Source organism: Lepeophtheirus salmonis, chromosome 14 (genome assembly GCF_016086655.4).
Source record: "Lepeophtheirus salmonis chromosome 14, UVic_Lsal_1.4, whole genome shotgun sequence".
Taxonomy (NCBI): Eukaryota; Metazoa; Arthropoda; class Copepoda; order Siphonostomatoida; family Caligidae; genus Lepeophtheirus; species Lepeophtheirus salmonis.
Genome location: NC_052144.2, coordinates 31245575 through 31251317, shown reverse-complemented (window position 1 = coordinate 31251317; position 5743 = coordinate 31245575).

Here is a 5743-nt window from a genome sequence, read left to right as displayed (position 1 = left end):
TTCTTCTTTATTTCCCCTTTTGAAGTTGTATAGTTAGATTTGTATAAATATTGATTACGTGGTCCTTGTTTCGCTACTTGGTTTATAGCTTAGTGTGACGTCATTCGAAAACTTGGATTACAATATTCATTAAAATACTATTGTCTTCTTAGATTTAAAAATTAATTCAATAATAGTACCTAAATTTCCCCTCAGCAATAGTTTTCTTTTAGAGAAAATAAAAGTAACAGCATCGTGTACATGTGTAAACATATCTTATTACTTTGCAATAGACACATTATTTAATCATTTAAAAAAAAAACCTACATAGACGACATTAAACTTTTATTTTGTTCTTAATTTTGTCTTTAAAATAACATATAAGTGAAATAATTTAATAAATATAAGGAAAAATATATAATAACTTTAAAAAGTTATAGAATTGTCTGACGTCCAATTTTCATACAAAACAAAGTTTACTTTAAGTGCTATCAAATAAGTACTATTGATTTGATATATTACTTAGAATCAATTGAGATTAACATGTTAAAATAAGCTTTCTATTCTTCTTTTTTATAATATTTGAATCCCTGTTGTAAGTATATTCGAAATATGTATTTACATACATAATTTATTGCACTAATTGAATCAATATAGAGTAATATTATCGATATTGAAGACCCTAGTTAACATTTCCCTCAGCTTATACAATTTTGGAGTTGTGGTACTATTAGCGAATTGTTTGTAGTAATATCTTGCAATTATTATCTTATTGATATTGTATATGCTTATGAGAGTATTTAGTGTTGGATATTATATGTAGTTGAAGAATGTCATATAAAGCCATACTCTAGGTTATAACAGGAGGAAGAAAACGAGTTAATTCTTTAAAAGGAAATTTTTCAATATTTATATTTCAATTAATTCAGTACCAATATTATGTATAATTATTCTTAAATATAAATATTATACCTGAACAATGAATGCAGTACCAAAACAACAATGGTATCATTTTTGATACGAATTTAACTTTGCCAAATAACATCATATAATGTCCAAAATGTAATGTTTTCTAAAAACAAAAAATTATACAGGTTAGGAAAGCAAAACGTGGACTGTTCATTTATGTTTATTTTCTCATTACTATTCAAGGGTTTAGTGATTATTTCTTGATATTCTGTTTCTGCCTTCTTTTTTGCATAAACAAACTATACTAAACATTTAGTCATTTTATTAACATGAACTATCAACAAGAAAAAGACAGAGTATCTGAGATCTCTTAGATGCTGGAGGTGATGTAATGAAACTTAGAGACATTGTTGAGTGTTTTAAGTTGGCCAAAATGAAAAAAATAGAAAATACTACTCCAGGATGTCAAGAAGTAAAGGGCATAATTTAAAGCGAGATGTAAAGTTCTTGATATGTTTGGAAAATAATATATATAGGGGAATCCCACCAAATCGATGAATTATCTCGCCAGCGACTTCTCTGTGGCTCCTAGGACTATCAGGATCCCTATAAAGAATAAATTGGTATTAGTTTATTTTACAGGCACCCCACGCCACCTTCTGATGGAGGGTATGAATGCCAGGAGGCTGTAGAGCTGCAAGAAAATCCTCACATGGATCAAAGCAAATGAGTGAAAAATTTCTCGGAGAAGAAGATTTTTACAGTTGATCAATTCCACAACTACCAGAATGACCACTGCCTTGCAGCAACAAGAGAAGAGGTACAAAGGGTCTACCAAACTAAATATACAGCCCAAACAATAGTCTTCGGAGTTGTAGCATCTGATGGAAAGAAGATACCTCCGTTCTTTTTCAAGGCTGGATAGAAAATCGGCCTGGAGGCCTACTATAAAGCTAATCTTGCCATGGATGAAAACCAACAACTTGGAGGATTACAACGTGTGAACTCAGGACGGCGCCCCCTTTCACACGTTTGATGTTTAGCATCAACATAACACTTGTATTCTAACTATATTAATCAGAAGAGACTCAAGCATAATTCTTTTGTCGTCCAGCATAATTCTCAAACTTTGTTCAGCTAATTTTTGACACCCAGAATCCGTGAAGTGAGATGGTAAACACCTCCTTCTAGTGTGAATTTACATATTTGTTTTTAAGAAGAAATTTCGAATGGTCTTTAAGTCTTTTTTTAAAATATATATTTTGTTGACAAATTGCCTAATTTGTATAGCTTGAAAAAAATGGGGTCATTTTTGATTCCTGAAGTCTGCAATAGGTTTATGCTATCCCATTATAATTCTAGTTTTAAAACAAAAGAAAGCATAATTTCTTTTATTCTTCTTTTGAAAATACTACGTGGTCCAATAAAATCTGAATACTTAATAACTCAATAGTTAATTAAGGTTGAGTAATTGAAATTAATTCATATTTTGATATATTAAGCATAAATAATTAATTATAAAACAAAACAAACTTGAGTTCTCTACTTATGAACAAGTCGAGAAAATTATGCTTGAATGGGATTGACGAGTTTCCATTTGCACATTCCATGAAGTTGCGCGTCTCAAGGACAACTGTCTACGCCATCAGCATGCCGGAAACGTTGGAGGGGAAGAATAGCTCATCAAAAATCCCAAATTGGATCCGGAGAACTTAAAGATCCAATAGCTCAAGTCCATGAGGGCCCATGTATTAGATATCAGAATTTCAGACCAGACTGTCCAGAAAGTTACCAAAAAAGTGGGTAAAAGAGCCTCGTGTGGGTGGAGAGGCCACTTTTGACACTAGCATTGAAAGAAATCCGTTGCAAGACTCTTGAATGAGTCTTTTGAGTTCATTTGAATACTTTTTCGATACTTATGGCGCCCCTACAGACCTAATGCCAACCCTCTCAACTTCAAATTTTGGTGCATATTGAGGGGAAGGCCTCCAGTGTACGTCATCCAAACACCGAGACCCTCAAAGCCACTGTCAGCCAGTACTGGCACGTCATGAAAGAGAACTACTCTATGAGTCATATGCCCTTATAAACTTTTTACTTTATTAGAAAGAAAGAGAAATGTAGGCTTAATATTAAAGATACAAAAAAAATTATTAACAAAGAGGTGAAGGATTTTTTAATTGATTTATTGTTCAAAAGTTCCGCCTTCTGCAGAGCTCCAGGCGGGTTCGCAACTTACCACAAACTTTCATGAGGGTGTCTGCCGGAATTTTGGCACATTCAAAAGTAGAAATTAAGAAGATGTGCATTTATTATTGGTCATCATGTGCAAAACTTAATTTATTATTTAATTAAACAATAAGACTATTGGTATAATATAATCAATTTGTGTTTTATTGTAATTTAATCATATAGGTTCTCTTTTATTCTAAGGAATTTATACCATTCTTAATCTATCCAATTCCATAGCAAATATAAAATCCAATTCATTTCGTTGGCAATTCTGGAAATAGTTAATTTGTATACAAAAAAAGATTAATAAGTATATATTGGCCGATTTAGGCTGAATTTACTATAAAAGAACCCGATTTTGTTTCATTTTTTTTTTGTCCTTCGAATATTCCCCACCCAAAATTTTATAAAAAAGACCAAAAAATGGACAAAAAAATAACGAATTCAAATTTAATGTTTGTGCTTTTCTGACTCAATTCATTTTTTAGCTCTTGTATAGTATATGTAAACAAAACAAACTCAACTTTCTGTCCTTTTCTCGATAAGTTTGTATAAACTCTCTATATCAACATTCAACATATTTTATCATTTTGTAAGAATAATATGCAAATATTTTTATGGGTACATGCTTCGTATTAACCTCAAATATTAGTAAGAGATGAGATTGTTTAATTAAATTCATGCATATTTTTAATGTATAAATAGTTAATGTATGATTATGCAAAATAATTTTGAATAATAAGATACTAAATGTCTATCCACAAGATTTTGAGTTATAATAGAATATTTCTACGTATATGTATTGTTTTTATTCACTTTATTCAAATATTTATATTGTAATATAATTCAATAATATTTTACTAAAGTATATAAATAAACTTTATAAGTAAACTACTTCCTAACAATGCCTCGTTAGGGTCATTGGTTATTTCTGACCTTTATTCCAACATAACCCTTGCAGAGGGAATGAAATGCCTTGAAGAAGCCTTGAATACAAGAAAAGATAAATCAATTCCTACAGCAGTTCTCATGAAACTCTTGTCCCTTGCCCTCACTTGCTACATATTTGAGTTCAACAAGGAGTTATTAATTTAAGTACTTATTCCACACCAAGAGAGCAGGATTAAATAGGAAATCGTGAGGAAATTAAAAAAAACTACTGTATAATAGTTTCCTATAAATAAATAAAAAATAAATATTTTAGAGTCAGATTTATGTATTTCTTAAAATTTATAATCCGTTACAATTGAAAAGGCTCCCAAGAAGGGGTGAAATATATTTTTGTATACTGAAAAAATTGTGTTTTTCCCTAACAACGAAAATTGTTGACGGTCTTATTCTAAAATTAATCTTAAGTATATATTCAATGTACAAGGAAAAAATAATAAACTTAAATTTGGTATTATTTTCTATTGATTAATTTGACTTCATTGTTAAAAAAAAAATAATGATTTAAATAACACTTACAAAAATAACAATGATTTGAATTAACTAAGAAAAAATTGAATAAGTTGGAATTATTAGTACATAATAAATAGTATTGAAATTAATTTTACCCTTCCTGAGTCTAAGTTATGTTTGAATCAAGTTTGAGTAAGACAGTTCTGAGTAGATAAAATATCAAATACATATATAATATAAATCCATCCATAGGATATATATACATATATCATATTTAAAAGCATGGATTTTTGCTTAATTAGTACCTGGTTTCTCTGAATAAGAACTTTAATAATTTGTTGTATCCATACAAATATTTCTAATAGTTTAATCTTTGAATACATTATGATGGGAACAAATTTATCTAATTCTCTTCTATTTGACATATCTCCTTCCTAGGCTGCCTCCCAATGAATTTTGTGGAAAGCTTCTACGACGTCTGATTCGGCTTCTACTGTAGACATTATTCGTCAGTTTAAAAAAAAGAAAACTTTCTTTGGACATTTTGATAACCCAATTAGTCTCGAGATTGAGGCTCTTTCCAAAGAAATTTTAACTATCCATGATATGTTTACGTTAAGGCTTAAGTCTGGAAAATTTTATTACCCTCTGCTAAAAGTAGCAAAGTTTCATAAATACCCTTTACCTTAGCATTTAAAGATGTTACTTCAGATTCCCTGGGAACATAATGCAAAGAAAGTTTGTCAAACACATACCAATCTTCTTTACCTGTAGCGATAATGAGAAAAGGTACTAATGGAGCCCCTCACTTTTGTCGAGGAGGATAGAAAATTTACGGGTCAGTTCAAAATTTATACGGGCTGTATTTACTTCAACTCTCCCTGTAAGGACTGCGGAAATAATTTTAACTCAGCCATCCATGCATTTGCTACATACCCAGTATTATCTGGTCCTCGATATTTCTTCGATTTGAATATTGATATTTTTAGTTTGAGTGACTACCTTCCCCATTACTCGTTTGCCTACATTCTTTTTTGGAATGCCCAATGTGCAGGAAAAGGAGACCCATGCAATTAGGGCTGTCTGCTTTGACCTAGTTAGTGCTAAAATATATATCTCACTTCTGGGTGTCAAATAAGCTTTCACTGTCTGAAGAAAATTTTCATTGCATCTGCAGCAAGATACGCAGCCTTTTCCCTACGGCTCCCCCGTTACGAGAATA